Source organism: Triticum urartu, chromosome 3A (assembly GCF_056163025.1).
Source record: "Triticum urartu cultivar PI428250 chromosome 3A, HENAU_Tu73, whole genome shotgun sequence".
In the NCBI taxonomy this organism is placed as follows: domain Eukaryota; kingdom Viridiplantae; phylum Streptophyta; class Magnoliopsida; order Poales; family Poaceae; genus Triticum; species Triticum urartu.
In genome coordinates, this window is record NC_141875.1 from 352,227,645 (window position 1) to 352,250,384 (window position 22,740).

A 22,740-nucleotide genomic window follows, 5' to 3' on the forward strand; every position below is an offset into this window, starting at 1 on the left:
TGATCGGAGATAATGTAGAGTTATTCTGCAAAGCATAAAGGAATGTTTGAAAGGAGTTTTTCAAAGAAAGACCTCGGTAAAGCTACTTGCATATTGAGCATCAAGATCTATAGAGATAGATTAAGACGCTTGATAAGTTTTCCAATGATTACATACCTTGACAAGATTTTGAAGTAGTTCAAAATGGAACAGTCAAAGAAGGAGTTCTTGCCTATGTTACAAAGGTGTGAAATTGAGTAAGACTCAAAGCCCGACCACGACAGAAGATGGAAAGAGAATGAAAGTCGTTCCCAATGCCTCAGCCATGGGTTCTATAAAGTATGTCATACTGTGTACCAGACCTATCGTATACCCTGCCCTGAGTTTGGCAAGGGAGTATAGTAGTGATCTAGGAGTAGATCACTGGACATTGGTCAAAATTATCCTTACTGGAGTAAGGATATGTTTCTCGATTATGGAGGTGACAAAAGGTTCGTCGTAAAGGGTTATGTCGATGCAAGTTTTGACACTGATCCAGATGACTTTAAGTCTCAATGTGGATACATATTGAAAGTGGGAGCAATTAGCTAGAGTAGCTCAGTGCAGAGCATTGTTGACATAGAAATTTGCAAAATACTTACGGATCTGAATGTGACAGACCCGTTGACTAAACTTCTCTCACAAGCAAAACATGATCACACCTTAGTACTCTTTGGGTGTTAATCACATAGCGACGTGAACTAGATTATTGACTCTAGTAAACCCTTTGGGTATAAGTCACATGTCGATGTGAACTATGGGTGTTAATCACATGGTGATGTGAACTATTGGTATTAAATCACATGGCGATGTGAACTAGATTATTGACTCTAGTGCAAGTGGGAGACTGAAGGAAATATGCCCTAGAGGAAATAATAAAGTTATTATTTATTTCCTTATATCATGATAAATGTTTATTATTCATGCTAGAATTGTATTAACCGGAAACATAATACATGTGTGAATACACAGACAAACAGAGTGTCACTAGTATGCCTCTACTTGACTAGCTCGTTGATCAAACATGGTTATGTTTCCTAACCATAGACATGAGTTGTCATTTGATTAACGGGATCACATCATTAGGAGAATGATGTGATTGACTTGACCCATTCCGTTAGCTTAGCACTTGATCGTTTTGTTTGTTGCTATTGCTTTCTTCATGACTTATACATGTTCCTATGACTATGAGATTATGCAACTCGCGTTTACCGAAGGAACACTTTGTGTGCCACCAAACGTAACTGGGTGATTATAAAGGTGCTCTACAGGTGTCTCCGAAGGTACTTGTTGGGTTGGCGTATTTCGAGATTAGGATTTGTCACTCCGATTGTCGGAGAGGTATCTCTGGGCCCACTCGGTAATGCACATCACTATAAGCCTTGCAAGCATTGCAACTAATGAGTTAGTTGCAGGATGATGTATTACGGAACGAGTAAAGAGACTTGCCGGTAACGAGATTGAACTAGGTATTGAGATACCGATGATCGAATCTCGGGCAAGTAACATACCGATGACAAAGGGAACAACGTATGTTGTTATGCGGTCTGACCGATAAAGATCTTCGTAGAATATGTAGGAGCCAATATGGGCATCCAGGTCCCTCTATTGGTTATTGACCAGAGAGGTGTCTCGGTCATGTCTACATAGTTCTCGAACCCGTAGGGTCCGCACGCTTAACGTTCGTTGACGATATAGTACTATGTGAGTTATGTATGTTGGTGACCGAATGTTGTTCGGAGTCCGGGATGAGATCACGGACATGACGAGGAACTCCGGAATGGTCCGGAGATAAAGTTTGATATATGGGATAATAGTGTTTGGTCACCGGAAGGGTTCCGGAATTCACCGGAAGGGGTTCCGGATGTTTCCCGAAATGTTTGGGTACGAGAACACTTTATTTGGGCCAAAGGGGAAAGCCCACAAGGTTTTTGTAAAGCGCAAAAGGAAGTTTTGCGGAGTCCAGGGTCCCTGGCGTCTGGGTCCAGATGCCGGGAACCCTGGCGTCTGGCCCTAGAGTCCGAGAAGGACTCTTGCCTTTCGGGTGAAACCGACTTTGTGGAGGCTTTTACTCCAAGTTTCGACCCCAGGGCTCAACATACAAATAGAGGGGTAGGACTAGCACCAAAGACACATCAAGAAACACCAAGCCGTGTGTCGGCTACCCCGTCTCCTCTAGTTTATCCTTCGTCATAGTTTTCGTAGTGCTTAGGTGAAGCCCTGCATAGATTGTTCTTCACAAACACGGTCACCACGCCGTCGTGCTGCCGGAACTCATCTACTACTTCGCCCCTCTTGCTGGATCGAGAAGGCGAGGACGTCATCGAGCCGAACGTGTGCAGAACTCGGAGGTGCCGTGCTTCCGGTACTTGGATCGGTCGGACATGAAGACGTACGACTACATCAACCGCGTTGATATAACGCTTCCGCGAACGGTCTACGAGGGTACGTAGACAACACTCTCCCCTCTCGTTGCTATGCATCACCATGATCTTGCCTGTGTGTAGGAAATTTTTGAAATTACTACGTTCCCCAATAGTTCTACTCGTGCATATGACATCTACGCATAAAACCTGGCTCGGATGCCACTGTTGGGGAACGTAGTAATTTCAAAAAAAATCCTATGCACACGCAAGATCATGGTGATGCATAGTAATGAGAGGGGAGAGTGTGTCCACATACCCTCGTAGACGGGAAGCAGAAGTGTTAGCACAACGCGGTCGATGTAGTCATACGTCTTCACGATCCGACCGATCAAGTACCGAACGCACGGCACCCCCGAGTTCTGCACATGCTCAACTCGATGACGTCCCTCGAACTCCGATCCAACCGAGTGTTGAGGGAGAGTTTCGTCAGCACGACGGCGTGGTGACAATGATAATGTTCTACCGACGCAGGGCTTCACCTAAGCACCGCTACGATATGATCGAGGTGGATTATGGTGGAGGGGGCACCGTACACGGCTAAGAGATCAAGAGATCAATTGTTATGTCTATGGGGTGCCCCACTCCTCCTTATATAAAGCGGGGAGGAGGAGAGGGCCGGCCAAGGGGGTGGCGCGCCCTAGGAAGGGGAAACCTACTCCAAGTAGGTTTGCCCCTCCCTTTCCTAGTCCAAGAAGGAGGGGGAAGGAAGGAGTGGGAGAGGGGAAAGGCAAGGGCCCCCCCCCTTTCCTTGTCCTATTCGGACTCAAGGGGAGGGGGCACGCCTCTTGCCCTGGCCGGCCCCTCTCTCTCTCCACTAAGGCCCATTAGTTCCCGGGGGTTCCGGTAACCCCCGGTACTCCGATAAATGTCCGAAACCTTCCGGAACCTTTCCGGAGTCCAAACATAGTCGTCCAATATATCGATCTTTACGTCTCGACCATTTCGAGACTCCTCGCCATGTCCGTGATCACATCCGGGACTCCGAACTACCTTCGGTACATCAGAACATATAAACTGATAATATAACTGTCATCTAACTTTAAGTGTGCGGACCCTATGGGTTCGAGAACTATGTAGACATGACCGAGACACGTCTCCGGTCAATAACCAATAGAGGAACCTGGATGCTCATATTGGCTCCTACATATTCTACGAAGATCTTTATCGGTCAAACCGCATAACAACATACGTTGTTCCCTTTGTCATCGGTATGTTACTTGCCCGAGATTCAATCGTTGGTATCTCAATACCTAGTTCAATCTCGTTACCGGCAAGTCTCTTTACTCGTTCCGTAATACGTCATCCCACAACTAACTCATTAGTTGCATTGCTTGCAAGGCTTATAGTGATGTGCATTACCGAGTGGGCCCAGAGATACCTCTCCGACAATCGGAGTGGCAAATCCTAATCTCGAAATACACCAACCCAAAAAGTACCTTTGGAGAAACCTGTAGAGCACCTTTATAATCACCCAGTTACGTTATGACGTTTGGTAGCACACAAAGTGTTCCTCCGGTAAACGGGAGTTGCATAATCTCATAGTCATAGGAACGTGTATAAGTCATGAAGAAAGCAATAGCAACAAACTAAACGATCAAGTGCTAAGCTAACAGAATGGGTCAACTCAGTTACATCATTCTCCTAATGATGTGATCCCATTAATCAAATGACAACTCTTTGTCTATGCCTAGGAAACATAACCATCTTTGATTAACGAGCTAGTCAAGTAGAGGCATGCTAGTGACACTCTGTTTGTCTATGTATTCACACATGTATCATGTTTCCGGTTAATACAATTCTAGCATGAATAATAAACATTTATCATGATATAAGGAAATAAATAATAAATTTATTATTGCCTCTAGGGCATATTTCCTTCAAGAAGCCCAACCCTTTCAACAGGGGACAAGTGAACCACGTGAACGTGGAGGAGGTTGAGGAGCAGCCAGATGCAGTTATCGGTAAGTTTTTGGTTAAGTCGTTTACTGTTCTCATTCTTTTTTTTATACTGGTGCATCGCATTCATACATTTCAAGGGGATTTGTGGACAAGTTTAAGTTACCCACCCTAGCCCTTAGGACACCTTTGCTAGTGCGCTCACCCAGTGCAGAGTATATGGCCAACCGATGGTGCGATCGGTTACCCTTAACCATTGGTAGCCATGTTTTCCCCTCAGACCTTATAATTTTGGAATCACAAGGATTGGATGTGATACTAGGAATGGATTGGTTATCGAAGTATGGAGGAAACATTGACTGTGCTAGTAGGTCAATTCTACTCACCACACCGGAGGGACAAAGGATTAAGTATGTATCCAGGCATACTCCTAAGAGTACACACGTAAATTCCCTCACGGGAGTTGTTCGGGAAGAATTGCCTGTATTGAAGGATTACCCGGATGTATTTCCAGAGGAATTACCAAGCATGCCCCCGGATCGAGACATTGAGTTTTTGATAGAGTTATTGCGAGGCACTGGACCGATATCGAAGAGACCATACTGGATGCCCGCGAACGATCTGGAGGAGATTAAGAAGCAGATCAAGGAGTTATTGGAGAAAGGTTACATTCGACGAAGTTCATCACCATGGGGAGCCCCAGTGCTCTTGGTTGAGAAGAAGGATAAATCTCTGAGAATGGTTGTTGATTATCGTGCATTGAATGAAGTGACGATTGACAGTGTCCTGGACTAGGGGGTACTCACCACGGCGTCTCCCGGTCAGTTAGATTGGGCCAAGGACCCCCATGGCTATATACTCATGGGCCAGTTCGGACAGCTGCCACATACAAGGAAGATTCCACAAGACTTGGTGGTCAAGACAATGACTCCTCCCCCACCGGCGTATTCGGCTAGGACTCTTGTTATCCTAGGCCTCTGGTGCATTATATAAACCAGGGCCAGGCTAGTCGATAGATATACAAACAATCATACCATAGGGTAGCTTCTAGGGTTTAGCCTCTACGATCTCGTGGCAGATCAACTCTTGTAATACTCATATCATCAAGATCAATCAAGCAGGAAGTAGGGTATTACCTCCATCGAGAGGGCCCGAACCTGGGTAAACATCGTGTCCCCCGCCTCCTGTTACCATCCACCTTAGATGCATAGTTCGGGACCACCTATCCAAGATCCGCCAGTTTTGACACGGACAATGGTGCTTTCATTGAGAGTTCCGCTGTGTGATCGACAAAAGGATCGATGGCTCGTCCGCAGATTAACTGCGATGTCGACATCTTTGTCACCGGCTCGATTGGTCACCTTGGCTTGACCAAGGACTGTGCCCTGCCTCTGATTGTCATGTTCGGACGAGGGCCTTCATCAACACCAACTCTGATCTCTATCAAGATCATGGAGGAATCGTCCGTGGAGCTCGGGGGCTCAACGTCAACATTGCCCTCGGGCGACCGTGCTGTTTTTCTGGACAGCGAACGCGTATCCGCCACCACCGCCTCCTCGAGTGTCTTTTTAATGATCGCTTTGGTGGAATTATGCGGAATCGAGTCTAAAACAACCCTGGAAAATTTTGTCGAGTTCTTATCGAGGAATCTCTCACAATCTACGATATACCAGAGCCCTGTCAAATTCAGACGGGAATCTGGACGAGTTTAGGGCATGGTCTCCAGAGCCCAGCTCGGAAGTCCTTTGCAAGATCCAACCGTTCATCTGCTGTGGAATTCCCATATCTACCATCCCTCAAAATTTCAGTTCAATCCGACCGTCCAAACTCCGCGAACCTTCCGATTAGTGCATCACTTTTCAGATTTGTTTCCTGCGCGAATACGGATCCGACCCGAATTCATGTTTCTTTATGAACGTGATATTTGATAACCTTTTTTAAAGGAATTTTCTTCTAAGGTATTGTGCGTTGTTTTTAACACGCGCCTATAAAATTTTATTCCTCCTCTGAGGTAATCTTCGCCATCACACTGGTGTCAAACAAGTCCGGCAATATAGCTCCACGACTGCCGACCTGCGCTAGACATGTCGTCGCTTTTTAAGCCGAGCTCAACTTCTTCGGATCCTCAGCTCGGCGAGCCGAATAAGAGTTCAGAATCGCCAAGGATAAATCATCACCAACATCGCCTCCCCACGGATTACACGGAGCAGGCACACCGGCATCGCCGCATGGTCACTTCGTCAAACCAGCACTGGCCGCGTCACAAGTTACGACCTGGGTCGGCATGGCCGCACTATTGCTTCTTCGAGCCAATGTCCATCACGCCGAACTACTTCAACACCTCGGCTGACATGGCAGCTACAACAACTCCTCACTGTCCTGCTCCGTCACCTCGGCTAGACCGGGGACTTGGCTATTTCTTCATCAAAATACTCCGGTGACTTCGGCGTCACCAGCCGACCAGCTTCGTCACGTTAGCTGGACCGAGGGCTTCGCCTTGGCAAGCCAACCTTTGCCAGCATCACCAGGCCATCGCTTTATCGTCCATCAAGCAATGGGTGTGCGGATCGATTCCCGATTTTGGGAGTCACTTCTTCAGAATGCTAAAACAAATAAACCAAGTGCTATTAATCCTAACAGTTTTTGCTTGTTGGGTTTATTTTTCTTAACAAATTATTACTCTGGTTTGTTCCATCATCTGTACACAGGTCTATCAAATGGCAGCCATATTAAAAATGGTCGCATGGTGGTTCGGTCAGTTTCCGTACATAGTTCGGCGAACGCCGCATCCGGAGCCCGGACCGCCCTACAAATTGAGGCTTTGTCATGTCTTCACTGCGTCACGCTGACGCCCTGCATCGACATTGGCTTCGGCGCCAGACCACATTTCTTTAAATAAATTATTATTTTCATAAAGCAATTATGCAAGGATTATATATATTATTATTATTTCCTGGACCGTACTGTTTTATGTGTGCAGGTAATCGATTTTGATTGCGTTAGGTGGTCACTACTTCGGAGTGCCGAACTCCTTGCTCGGATACCTCGGGCCTGGGGGCTGGGACCTCGGCCATGCCGAGGACAGCGAACCTTGTCTGATCTTTCACAGATCAATGGGCGCCTTCATCCCACCACAAGCCCGAATGGTGTCATCAACACCGAGCACATTAACCAGGTAAGTTGCTTTCATGCTCAAAAACTCTTAGTTTTAAATTTTGTTCGGTTCGACCAAGCATTATACTTTTCGGCACTAAGTTGTTTGTGACAAAGTTCCTTGTCAAAACTTTGTTTGTGATGCGCATATTCAAATACCTCGTTTATTTGGGGGCTCCCTTGATGGAGCTTTTCCTCTTGCATATGATTATACTTGTACGGCTTCGTTCCTTGTTCGTGTATTACGCCATAATATGCACCATATTAACCAAAGCGATTTGCAAGCTGGGTTGCCTGGTGACGGTGTCCTGGACTAGGGGGTACTCACCACGTCATCTCCCGATCTGTTAGATTGGGCCGAGGACCCCCATGGCCGTATACTCATGGGCCAGTTCGGACAGCCGCCGCATACAAGGAAGATTCCACAAGACTTGGCGATCAAGACAAGGACTCCTCCCCACCGGCGTATTCGGCTAGGACTCTTGTTATCCTAGGCCTCTGGTGCATTATATAAACCGAGGCCAGGCTAGTCGATAGAGAGAACAATCATACCATAGGGTAGCTTCTAGGGTTTAGCCTCTTTGATCTCACGGTAGATCAACTCTTGTAATACTCATATCATCAATATCAATCAAGCAGGACGTAGGGTATTACCTCCATAAAGAGGGCCCGAACTTGGGTAAACATCGTGTCCCCTGCCTCCTATTACCATTGATCCTAGATGCACAGTTCGGGACCCCCTACCCGAGATCCGCCAGTTTTGACACCAACATTGGTGCTTTCATTGAGAGTTCCGCTGTGTGATCGCCAAAAGGATCAATGGCTCGCCCGCAGGTCAACTGCGACGCCGGCATCTTCGTCGCCGGCTCGATTGGTCACCTTGGCTCGACCGAGAACCGCGCTCCGTCTCCGATCATCATGTTCGGACGGGGGCCTTCATCAACATCAACTCCAACCTCTATCATGATCATAGAGGAATCATCCATGGAGCTTGAGGGCTCAACGTCAACATTGCCCTCGGGCGGTCGTGCTGTTTTTCTGGACAGCGAACTTTTATCCGCCGTCACCGCCTCCTCGAGCATTGGTTTGACGTTTGCTTTGGTGGAACAGTGTGGAATTACGTCTACAACAGCCATGCAAAATTTTGTCGAGTTCCGATGGAGGAATCTCCGACGACCTACGATATACTGGAGCCCTGTCAAATCTGAATGAGAATTTGGACGAGTTTAGGGCGTGGTGTCCAGCTTCTAGCTCGGACGTCCTTTGGAAGATCCAACCGTTGATCGGCTGCGGAATTCCTATATCTACCACCCCTCAAAATTTCAGCTCGATTCGATCGTTCAAACTCCGGGAACCTTCCTATGAGTGGACCAATTTTCGGATTTGTTTTCTGCGCGAATACGGATCCGACCCGAATTCATGTTTCTTTATGAACGTGATATTGGACAACCTTTTTAAAGGAATTATCTTCTAGGGTATTGTGCGTCATTTTTAAACACATGCCCATAAAATTTTAAGCCTCCTCTGATGTCGTTTTCATCATCATGCTGGTGTCAAACCAGTCCGGCAATATTGCTCCAAGGTTGCTGACCTGCGCTAGACACGTCGTTGCTTTGCCGAGCCGAGCTCAACTTCTTCGGATCATCATCTCGGCAAGCCAAACAAGAGTTCGGCATCGCGAAGGATAAATCATCACCAACATCGCCGCCCCACGGATTACACGGAGCGGGCACACCGGCATCGCCGCACGGTCACTTCATCAAGCCGGCATTGACCACGTCACGACCGGCATCGGCAGGGCCGCACTATTGCTTCTTCAAGCTGATGTCCATCATGCTGACCTACTTCGACTCATCGGCTGACATCGAGGCTTCGACATCTCAGCCGGACCGGGGGCTTCGCCATCTCTTCATCAACCTACTCCGGAGACTTCAGCGTCACTATCCGACCAGCTTCGTCACGTTAGATGGACCGAGGGCTTTGCCTCGGTAAGCCAACCTTTGCCAGCATCGCCATGCCGTCGCTTTATCGCCCATCTGGCAATGGGTGTGCGGATCGAGTCCCAATTTTGGGAATCACCTTTCTTCGGATCGCTACAACAAATAAGCCAGGTGCTATTAATCCTAGTATTTTTTGCTTGTTTGGGTTTATTCTTTCCAAGGAATTATTACTCCGGTTTGTCCATCATATGTACACAGGTCTATCAAATGGTGGCCGCATTAACGACAGTCGCATGGTGGTTCGGTCAGTTTCCGTATATAGTTCGGCGAACGCCGCATCCGGAACTCGGACCGACCTGTGAATTCAGGCTTTGCCACACCTTTACCGCATCACGCCGACGCCCTGCATCGACATTGACTTCGGCGCCAGGCCATATTTCTTTTATTACTCACTTTGCATAAATTATTTATTATGCAATGATTTTTATTACTATTATCTCCGGTTTGCACTGTTTTTTTTGTGCACAGGAAAATGATCCGGGTTGGGAAGTATCGACAACTCGGTGTACTGACATACCACGTCACCTCGGCCGGACGGGGGGCTTCATCAACACTTCATTACCCCATGCCGGGGACTTTGGTATCACTCTGCCGGCCTGCATTGGTCGTGCTATGTCACCACTTCGGCGTGCCGAGCTCTTTGCTCCGCCACCTCGGGACCGGCTTGGGGGATGGAACCTTGTCCCGCATCAAGCTCGGACCACGTCGTCAATACCGAACACATTAACCAGCTAAGTGGCCTTCATGCTCCAAGTTTTAAATTTTTAACTTGTGTTCGGTTCGACCAAGCATTATACCTTTTTGGAAAAAAGTTGCTTGTAAAGAATTTCCTTGTCCAAACTTTGTTTGTGACGCACAAATTCAAATACCCAGTTCACTTGGGGGCTTCCTTGATGAAGCCTTTCCTCTTGCATATGATTATACTTGTACGGCTTCGTTCCTTGTTCGTGTATTACGCCACAATATGCACCATATTGACTTAAGCAATTTGCAAGCTGGGTTGCCTCGCTCCTGTGTTTACCCCTACGTTCCCGATTATTCGGCTAGGGAGTAAAGGGAGCACCTCTGTGATTGTCACGATCGGGTCATCCGAGCTGGACCTCAGACTGGGTGAAGCCGAAAGCTAGCGCTCTTATAGTTTTCAATGATGGTTGGAACACAACGGAACTCATGAGTACAAAAGATCTATTGCACAAGTCTCATAGTAACAATGAGCACCGAAGAAAGGTATCGGTGGGGGTACTATTTTCTTCGAAGATGCTTCTTACACTTCGTAGTAATATAGCATAAGTTCCCTGAGTGCGCTTTGTCTGTTACAGCCTTATGGCCTGATTGCCTGGTTATTGGAAACACCGTCGATATTCTCGACAGGTGGAGTACATAACACTTTTCGGTCCTTGACCAAAGAGAGAGAAGCCGACGGTCGGTTAAGACGCGTTTAAAGTTCGGGTGAACATAGATATGATATAAGTACTTCGGTACATGCAATCATTCTTTTACCCAAGTCACTTGGGGGCTCTTAAGTTTATTTGAGCCGTTTTATAATAAGTGTTTTTCTTCTTAGTCGTTGCAAAGTTTTTATTATTATTATTGTTATTATTTATCATTCCTTTTTTGACACAAGTATGTGGTCACTAGCTGAGGAGCCTAATTTCTCTCTCGAAACCGCTAGAGTTTAGTTTGCTAAACTGGCCTAATGAGAAGTACTCCGCCTTCGGGATAGGAGGTTGAAGCCGTAGGCTGACCCACTTGAAGTCTTGAGATAGGATGTGTCATGTTAAAGCACGACAGAAGCACTTTTTTTCAAGTCCAATTTTCGGATTGGCACCGAACACTTGATCTAGTTCATACATTAAACTTTTAAATAAGTTTTTTGGCTTTTCGAGCCTATGGCACTTCTAAACTATTTGTGCATTTCCAGCATTAGTCTCGCAGTGCAACGCCGGACGCCTTTAGGGATTCGGCAAAAACATTCTCGGATTGCTATATATGCATCGGTTTCGAATTGTGTCTTCGGTCAATAGTTGGGTTGCCCGGCTCCTGTGCTTGCCTCCTACGTTCCGCTTTGTTCGGCTGGGTGTGCAAAGGGAGAACCACTGTGATTGTGCTTCCAGCTCGCATGGTCAAGTATCTCAGTGGAGAAAGCCGAAAACTGACTGTCACAATAGGCATAAACTAGTCAGCGATCTGATGACTATGTTAAATGACGGGCCGTTCATAACATTGGCCGAAGTGTTTACGGCTTGACCTCGGATGTCGCCGAATAGTAGCCGGGGCTCATAGCTAGCTTCCCCAGTTTAAAGCTCCTATGACTAAGCGAAAGTTTTAAAGCCCGCATATCTGATTGCCTCGTTTCCGCTAACACAACCGCCTTCGGGCACCGAGACGTCGGCTAATGGTTGCTTTGTTGTTAAGGAAACACCCTATGTAGTATCTACCAAGGGGTAGAACCCGACGATGGGCCACTTTCAACTGATAAATGGTCACAATGGAGTCAAAATAATGATGTAAAGTACTTGGATACATAGAATCATTACACATAATCTGTGATTTTACTCTGGATATCGATCCTTAATTCGGCCACCCGTGCCCACATCAAGGCTCGGGGGCTACTGGGCTTTGCGCTCATTATTTACAAATATTAAAGGGGCACATCGATCCCCTGATCTGGTGTTGCCACCCGACCAGTGTCTCGGGGGCTACTACATTGCCTATTCAATGCAGAAAATTCAAAGGGCTCAGTGCTCGGCTTGATCGAACTACGGGAAGCGCGTCTTCGGACAGCAATAAGTACCATCTAGACCTATCTGGCATCAAGCTATATATCACGGCGACTTCTCACGACCCTCTCTTAGGGGCCCGTTCGCCGATCACTATTATCTCTAATATATTACACTGCGTTTTTATTCCTATGTATGTTGCCGAGCTAGGAGTTGATCCTCAGGCCGATTTCGTGCATCGACCTGAGTCTCAGGGGCTACTAGGAACAACGGTTTTATGCTTGCCTTCAGGTGCATCTCGGGTTTTAGACTGATACACACCTTGAGGGCTACTGGATATACATTGGCAGAGAATAAACTGCACCAGTTAAAAATATTCACAATAAATCAGCCCGCGGTCGGGGTGGTGCACCACCTTGGAAGCAGTCCGGCATAAAGCTCGGGCGCTAGCGGATAGCTCCATAGAGGGCATTTCCGGCATTAAGCTCGGCTAAACTCCTTCAACTTTTTTGGACCAAGATGATCCATGACTTCTTGGATATAGTCCGGCGTTGGAGCATGGACACAGTCCGACGTTGGAGCTCGGATACATTTCGGCGTTGGAGCTCGGAAGCAGTCCGGCATTGGTGCTCGGCTGCAAAAGATACCTCAAATGCAGTCCGGCGTTAGAGCTCGGACGCAAGAGGACACTGCCTCCCGGGAACAACTTCAAACCCGAGGTGTGGCATAAAAATAACAAGGCATTGATAAAGGCCGGAAACTTAAAGGGGCTCCTCGGATACCCGACGTGTAAACTCGTCGGATGCACTTCGGCGATCCTCAAGATCGAAGATGAGAAGATTTGTTGAACCAGTTTTCAAGACCGTGGACCGAAGATGAAGAACGGTTCGAAAGAATCGAGGAGCGTCCCTAACTTGAAGACCGGTTCAGGGGGCTACTGACGGTGTCCTGGACTAGGGGTACTCACCATGTCATCTCCCGATCTGTTAGATTGGGCCGAGGACCCCCATGGCCATATACTCATGGGCCAGTTCGGACAGCCGCCGCATACAAGGAAGATTCCACAAGACTTGGCGATCAAGACAAGGACTCCTCCCCACCGGCGTATTCGGCTAGGACTCTTGTTATCCTAGGCCTCTGGTGCATTATATAAACCGAGGCCAGGCTAGTCGATAGAGAGAACAATCATACCATAGGCTAGCTTCTAGGGTTTAGCCTCTTCGATCTCGTGGTAGATCAACTCTTGTAATACTCATATCATCAATATCAATCAAGCAGGACATAGGGTATTACCTCCATAAAGAGGGCCCGAACCTGGGTAAACATCGTGTACCTTGCCTCCTGTTACCCCTACGTTCCAGATTGTTCGGCTAGGGAGTAAAGGGAGCACCTCTGCGATTGTTACTACCGGGTCATCCGAGTTAGTACCTCAGAGTGGGTGAAGCCGAAAGCTAGCGCTCTTATTGTTTTCAATCATGGTCGGCACACAACGGAACTCATGAGTACAAAAAATCTATTGCACAAGTCTCATAGTAACAATGAGCAACCGAAGAAAGGTATCGGTGGGGGTACTATTTTCTTCAAAGGTGCTTCTTACACTTCGTCAGTAATATAGCATAAGTTCCCTGAGCCCGCTTTGTCTGTTACAGCCTAATGGCCTGATTGCCTGGTTATCGGAAACATCGTCGATATTCTCGACAGGTGGAGTGCATAACACTTTTCGGCCCTTGGCCGAAGAGGGAGAAGCCGACGGTCTGTTAAGACGCGTTTAAAGTTCGGGTGAACACAGATATGATATAAGTACTTCAGTACATACAATCATTATACATAAAATTATTTTACCCAAGTCACTTGGGGGCTCTTAAAATCTATAGGAGTTGTTTTATAGTAAATGTGTTTTCTTCCTAGTCGTCGCAAAATCTTTTTCTATCACTCCTTTTTCGACGCGAGTGTGTGGTCAATAGCCAGATAACCCATTTTCTCTCTAGTGACCGCTCGAGTTTAGTTCGCTAAACTGGTCTAACGAGCAGCACTCCGCCTTCGGGATAGGAGGCTGCAGCCGTAGGCTGACCCGCTTGAAGTCTTGAGATCAGATGTGTCATATTAATGCATGAAAGAAGCACAAAAGTAAGACCAATTTTCGGATTGGCACCGAACACTTGATCTTGTTCGGACGTCAAGTTTTTACTGACGCTTTTTGGTTTTCCAAGCTTATGGCACCTTTAAACTATTTGTGTGTTTTTAGCACAAGTCTCGCAGTGCAACGCCGGACACCTTTAGAGATTAGGCAAAAACATTCTCGGATATTGCTAAATATGCATCGGTTTCGAATTGTGTCTTTGGTCAATAGTTGGGTTGCCCGGCTCCTGCGCTTGCCTCCTACGTTCCGCTTTGTTTGGCTAGGTGTGCAAAGGGAGAACCACTGCAATTGTGCTTCCAGCTCACATAGTTAAGCACCTTAGTGGAGAAAGCCGAAAACTGACTGTCACAATAAGCGTAAACTGGTCAGCGATCCGATGACTGTGTTAAATGACGGGCCATTCATAACATTGGTTGAAGTGTTTACGGCTTGACCTCGACTGTCGCCGAAGACTACCGGGGGCTAGTAACTGGCCTCCCAAACAAAATCCTCAATATTTTGCTCTTACATTAGAGCTGAGGTTTCATGATCATGCTTAGCATGACAACCCAAAGAAAGGAACCGATAGCGGGACTATTTTCTTTGGAAGACATTTCTTATGTTAAACAAGTAATATAACATATCTCTCTGCGTACCTTTGTTTATAAAACCGTATGGCCAGATTGCCTTGTTTGTCGTAAATCTTTGCCCTCATAAAGGCTTTATAAAGTAGGACAACGCTCCTCGGCTACTGGCCAAGGAGGTGGAAGCCGATGGTCGGTCAACAAAGTTTTGTACAATGCGGATCCGAGCATTAATGATGTAAAGTACGTGGATACATAGAATCATTACACATAATTTGTGATTTTACTCTGGATATCGATCCTTAATTCGGCCACCCGTGCCCGCATTAAGGCTCGAGGTGTAACGCCCTCGATGCGGCTATATCTCCCACGTGTCGAAGCACGACTTAGAGGCATAAACGCATTGAAAGCAATGTCGCGAGTGAGGTAATCTTCGCAAACAACCCATGTAATACAATAAGGGAAAAGATATATAGTTGGCTTACAATCGCCACTTCACACAAATACATGAATAAAACATTACATCATCCAAATACAAGCAGGGCCCGACTACGGAGCCAAAATAAAAGAAGACTACCCCAAATGCTACACAGATCCCCGATCGACCCCAACTGGGCCCCACTACTGATCAACTAGAATGAAACGACACAAAGGACAAGATCTTCATCGAGCTCCTCCTTGAGCTTGGTTGCGTCACCTGCTCGGTAACATCGGCACCTACAAACTGGTTTTGGAAGTATCTGTGAGTCACGGGGACTCAGCAATCTCAGACCCTCGCGATCAAGACTATTTAAGCTTATGGGTAAGGTAAAGGTATGAGGTGGGGCTGCAGCAAGCGACTAGCATATATGGTGGCTAACATACGCAAATGAGAGCGAGAAGAGAAGGCAAAAGCACGGTCGAACAACTATGATCAAGAAGTGATCCTAGAACAACCTACGTCAAACATAACTCCAACACCGTGTTCACTTCCCGGACTCCGCCGGAAAGAGACCATCACGGTTACACACGCGGTTGATGTATTTTAATTAGGATTAACTTCAGGTTTTCTACAACCGAACATTAACAAATTCCCATCTGCCCATAACCGCGGGCACGGCTTTCGAAAGTTCAAATCCCTGCAGGGGTGTCCCAACTTAGCCCATCACAAGCTCTCACGGTCAACGAAGGATATTCCTTCTAGCGGGAAGACCCGATCAGGCTCGGAATCCCGGTTACAAGACATTTCGACAGGTAAAACAAGACCAGCAAGACCGCCCGATGCGCCGACATCCTGATAAGAGCTGCACATATCTCGTTCTCAGGGCAACACCGGATGAGCGCTCCGTACAACTAAAACCAGCCCTCAAGTTTCCCCGAGGTGGCGCTGCAAAGGACTCTAGTTCGGACCAACACTTAGACAAGCACTGGCCCGAGGGGTTAAAATAAAGATGACCCTCGGGATGCGCGACTCCCAAGGGAAAAAGGCTAGGTGGCGAATGGTAAAACCAAGGTTGGGCCTTGGTGGAGGAGTTTTATTCAAGGCGAACTGTCAAGGGGTTCCCATTATTACCCAACCGCGTAAGGAACGCAAAATCCGGGAACATAACACCGATATGACGGAAACTAGGGCGGCAAGAGTGGAACAAAACACCAGGCATAAGACCGAGCCTTCCACCCTTTACCAAGTATATAGATGCATTAATTAAATAAGATATATTGTGATATCCCAACAAGTAAACATGTTCCAACAAGGAACAACATTGCCATGTTCCAACAAGGAACAAACTTCAATCTTCACCTACAACTAACAACGCTATAAGAGGGGCTGAGCAAAGAGGTAACATAGCCAAACAACGGTTTGCTAGGACAAGGTGGGTTAGAGGCTTGGTTCAACAATATGGGAGGCATGATAAGCAAGTGGTAGGTCTCGCGGCATAGGCATAGCAAAAGAGCGAGCAACTAGCAAGCAAAGATAGAAGTGATTTCGAGGGTATGGTCATCTTGCCTGAGATCCCGCAAGGAAGAAGAACGAGTCCATGAAGAAGACACACAGACGTAGTCGAACGGGTCCTCACAAACGTGACGTTATCGGAACCAACCCGAAGAAACAACACCGGAAAGAAGCAAACAACATAGTAAACAACCACCACATAAGCATGGCACGATGCGCAAACAAGTATGATGCATGTCCGGTTTAATGATACATGGCATGGCAAAGTGCACAAGCAATCCTACAAATTAAGTGGAGCTCAATATGCAACTCCGTTGCATATTGACGAAACACCACATGACTTGTTTAGGTTCGATCTCGTTTATGTACCCAACAATATTAGATGTTGTTAAACATGGCAAGAGGGTGAAGCAAAATAAAACTACCTATCTAGTCAAGTTTAAATGAGGCCGGAAGCAACGAACAACAATTCCGGTAAATCCCCATATGCATATATTGGTTTGGTACTGATCTGCCCTAAACACAATTTTAGAGTTATTAAACATGCAAAGTAAAGCCACCATGTTAAACTAGGCATTTTTCTACCCCATTTACATATAAAGATTATTAAATTCGGAGCTACGGTTATTTAGTTATGGAATAAAGCATTTTAGCAAGTTATTTAAGCAAATTTAAACAAACAAGATTTTAAACATTTTAAACATAGATGAAAATGACTTATTATGAAACTAGATGAAAAACTAAGCAACTTTCATATATAATTTATTTAGATCCGATGCACGGTTGTGAAGTTATTAAATGCATGATGTATGAGGGCTTTTCTGTAAAACTGCAATCCTGCGGATAATAGACAAAAATGTTCTGCGGAAAAAAATATGTCCAGGGCCGAATCTGGCCGGCCCAAAAGTGCACAAGGACAAGGGGGCTGCCTCACCCATGGGCCAAGGCCCGCTGGAGCAGAGGGAGAGGTCGGCAGAGGCAAAGCTGGGCCGAAGCGTTGGACTCGCTCGAGTCCACGCGGGCGCAGTCGGCGGACTGGTTCGAGCAGAGGAGGCTTCGTGCGGCCGACGTGGCTGGCGACGTGGTCAACACGCCAGGTAGAGGAGGCGCATGGGGTAGTAGCGATGAGGTACAGTGCTCCAACTCGAGCTCCGGAACGAAGACGAACGTGGCGGCGGGCGCAGGCGAGATCCAGCGACGCGGATCCTGTCCAGGACAGGCGCGGGAGGTGAGATCTGTCGCGAGGAAGCTCTTGGCAGCGGCGAATTGCGTCGATCCGGCCGGTGTCGAGGAGCTCCGGGCGGCGTAGAAGATTGAAGCGGATGCCCTGGTGATCCCTGTCCATGGAGAAAATAGGCAAAGGAAAAATGAGGTAAGGCTGGGAGGAGAAGGAAGGAAGAGGAGCAGGGAAAGAGCGGCGACGGGCTTGGCCTGCAGGTGGCCGAAGGCAGGCCGGCGTGGCCTGATTCAGCGAGGTCGTCGGCAGCAGCGCTAGGAGGTGGTGGCGCGCTCGGGCTCCAAGGCAACGAGGAGGAGGCCGTGGGGCGAAGCAGGTCGGGGCAAGGGAATTCAGGAGCTCCTCTCCTATGCGTTGGCCGCTGCAAGCTAGGCGCCTAGTGGATTGAGGCAGAAGGGCTCGAACAGGAGCGATGGAGCCATCGAGGGGAGACACTTTTGCGGGCTGGATGAATGGATTGGGTGGCGGCGGAAAACAAGGACGGTGGTCGGGGATGATTTGGATCGAGGAGAAGTGGTTGACTGAAGGATTTTTTTGGATCGGGAGCGATCCCAAGGAAGAGGGTGGCGGCGGCCGACTGGGCAGGGGAAAGATTTCACGGATGGGACGGCATCTAGGGTTAGGTGCCTATATATATAGCATGTAGGTGAAAAGAGAGAGATCTGGATCATCGGATCGAAATCCGATGGACGAGAATATATATGCTAAAGAGTCCAATAAATAAAACGATGATATTTTGTAGATGTTTGGGGATGTTCCGGACCCAACGGTAACGACTCCTCGGGTCGGGTTCGGGACAACTTTCGGACGCGCGCGAGGGGGGCTGCGGGCTGACGAGAGAGGTTAGGTTGGACCAGGCGGTAGGTAGTGAGCTGTGTAGACGGTCTCGAGCTGAGAGAAGAGAAGAGAGGAAGGCTCAACGACTGTTTTCGGAGACCGAAAAACGTCCGACGTGTGCCCGGCTATAATGCCGCTATAGTTATCCATTGGGGCATCAAACGATCTCCGAATGCGATGAAACTTGACAGGCGGTCTATCTACACTATAATAAGACCACACGCCAACTTTCAACCCATTCCGAGAACATTTTCCGGCCACTTATAAAATAATATTTCGGACATGCCGCGGGCGCGTGCAAGTGTGACTAGGCTCAGAACGGACAACGGATGGCACTGGGGGAACCCGGACGGATGTAGGTTTTGAAAACATGATGATGCAATGCACATGATGACAAGATGAAATGCAACACGCAAGCAAATGACATGGCAACGCTGGTGAATAACTGGAAGACACCTGGCGCATCGGTCTCGGGGCGTTACACGGGGCTACTGGGCTTTGGGCTTATCATTTACTAATATTAAAGAGGCGTATCGATCCCCTGATCTGGTGTTGCCACCCGACCAGTGTCTTGGGGGCTACTACATTGGCAATCCAGTGCAGAAAATTTAAGTGCAATATAGTTTTCGAGGAGATTATGATCCTTAGGTTGGTCGACCGCACCCAACCTGAGTCTCGAGGACTCTGCACGCCGCTTTTTGTGTCCCGAAGTATTCTGCCGAGCTAGGAGTTGGTCCTCAGACCTATTTTGCAAATCAACTTGAGTCTCAGCGGCTACTGGGATCAGCGGTTTTATGTCCTCCTTCAAGTGCATCTCGGGTTTTAGACCGATACACACCTTGAGGGCTACTGGCTATATATCTCGGCAGAGAACAAATTGCACCATAAAAAATATTGACAAAAAATCGGCCCACAGTTGGGGTGGTGCACCACCTCGGAAGCAGTCCGGCATAAAGCTCGGGCGCTAGTGGCTGGCTCCATAGAGGGCATTTCCGGCATTAAGCTCGACTAAACTCCTTCAACTTTTTTGAACCAAGGTGATTTATGACACCTCGGATATAGTCCGGCGCTGGAGCTCGGATACAGTCCGGCGTTGGAGCTTGGACATAGTCCGGCGTTGAAGCTCGGATACATTCCAGTGTTGGAGCTCGGAAGCGGTCCGGCGTTGGTACTCGTCTGCAAAAGATACCTCGAATGTAGTCCGGCGTTGGAGCTTGGACGCAAGACGGCGCTGCCCCCCGGGAACAACTTCAAACCCGATGTGTGGCATAAAAATAAACAAGGCATTGATAAAGGCCGAAAACTTGAAGGGGTTCCTCGGATACCCGACGTATAAACTCTTCGGATGCACGTTGGTGATCCTCAAGATCGAAGAAGATTTGTTGAACCAGTTTTCAAGACCGACGACAGAAGATGAAGAACAGTTCAGAAGAATCGAGGAGCATCCCCCACCTGAAGACCGGCTCAGGGGGCTACTGACGGTGTCCTGGACTAGGGGGTACTCACCACGGCGTCTCCCGGTCAGTTAGATTGGGCCGAGGACCCCCATGGTCGTATACTCATGGGCCAGTTCGGACAGCTGCCGCATACAAGGAAGATTCCACAAGACTTGGTGGTCAAGACAATGACTCCTCCCCCACCGGCGTATTCGGCTAGGACTCTTGTTATCCTAGGCCTCTGGTGCATTATATAAACCATGGCCAGGCTAGTCGATAGATATACAAACAATCATACCATAGGCTAGCTTCTAGGGTTTAGCCTCTACGATCTCGTGGTAGATCAACTCTTGTAATACTCATATCATCAAGATCAATCAAGCAGGAAGTAGGGTATTACCTCCATCGAGAGGGCCCAAACCTGGGTAAACATCATGTCCCCGCCTCCTGTTACCATCCGCCTTAGACGCACAGTTCGGGACCCCCTACCTGAGATCTGCTGGTTTTGACACCGACAACGATCAAGAACAAGTACCCACTGCCGATGATCAATGATTTGTTTGATCAGTTGCAAGGAGCTAAAGTATTTTCCAAGATCGATCTGCGATCAGGGTACCACCAGCTGAAGATTTGAGAACAGGATATACCTAAGACATCTTTCACCATAAGGTACGGGCTATATGAGGTACATAGTTATGCCATTTGGATTGACTAATGCCCCTGCCTATTTCATGAGCATGATGAACAAAGTATTCATGGAGTTCTTGGATAAGTTTGGCGTGGTGTTCATTGATGATATCTTGGTATACTCGAAGAATGAAGAGGAGCATAAGGAGCATTTGCGTTTAGTTCTCGAGAAGCTCAGGGAACATCAGTTATACGCCAAGTTCAGCAAATGTGAGTTTTCGTTGAAGGAAGTTGGATTCCTTGGACATGTTATATCAGGAGAAGGTATAGCCGTAGACCCTACTAAGGTTCAGTCAGTCACTGAGTGGTTGGCACCCACCTCAGGTGGAGAGATCCGCAGTTTTCTAGGACTCGCGGGATATTATCGGACATTCATTGAGAATTTCTCTAAGATTGCAAAGGCCATGACAGAGCTGTTGAAGAAGGACACCAAGTTTAAATGGACGGATGAATGTGAGGAAAGTTTTCAGGAGTTGAAGAAATGTTTGACTACAGCCCCAATGCTGATTCTGCCAGATATATGTAAGGATTTCCAAGTGTATTGCGACGCATCTCGCTTAGGACTTGGAAGTGTACTTATGCAAGACAGAAGAGTTGTTTCGTATGCCTCACGACAGCTTCGACCGCATGAATTAAATTATGCCACACATGATTTGGAGTTAGCAGCCATAGTGCATGCAGTCAAAACCTGGAGACATTTTCTTATTGGGAACCACTGTGATGTGTACACGGATCATAAGAGTTTGAAGTCCATTTTCACATAGAAGGAGTTGAATCTCAGGCAAAGGAGATGGTTGGGGCTCATAAAGGATTACGATATGAAGTTGCACTATCATCTAGGCAAGGCCAATGTCGTAGCAGACGCTTTGAGCCGGAAGAGTTACGCCAATACCCTCGTAAGCGGAGGATTGCCAACGGAGTTAGCTGAAGATCTCAGGGAGCTACGCTTGGAGATAGTCCCTAGAGGTTTTGTTGCAGCATTGGAAATTCAGTCGACATTATTGGGAAAAATTCGAGAAGCTCGGAAGGATGATAAGGAAATTGCCGAGATAAAGGAGAGAATGAGCAAAGGAAAGGCCAAAGGTTTTCGTGAGGATGAGCACGACACCTTGTGGTTTGAGGACCGTGTATATATGCCCAATAATGCGGAGATCAGGAAGTTGATACTTCAGGAAGCTCATGACTCGCCATACTCAATACACCCTGGAAACACCAAGATGTATTTGGATTTGAAGGAGCATTTCTGGTGGACTGGAATGAAGAAAGATATTGCCGAGTATGTAGCAGTATGTGATGTATGTCAGAGAGTGAAGGCGGAACATCATAAGCCAGCAGGATTATTGCAGCCTAAGACGATACCCGAATGGAAGTGGGATAAGCTTGGCATGGATTTTATCACCGGATTACCTAGGACCCGATCGGGACACGATTCTATCTGGGTAGTAGTGGATCTTCTGACCAAAGTAGCTCACTTTATCCCAGTGAAAACCACCTATACCAGTGCAAAGTTGGCCAAGATATACATGACCAAGATCGTATGTCTGCATGGAGTTCCGAGGACTATTGTATTAGATAGAGGAACACAGTTTACTTCAAAGTTTTGGCACCAGCTGCACCAGACTTTGGGAACCAGGCTAGAATTCAGTACAGCTTTTCATCCGCAGACAGATGGACAGACCGAGAGAGTCAATCAG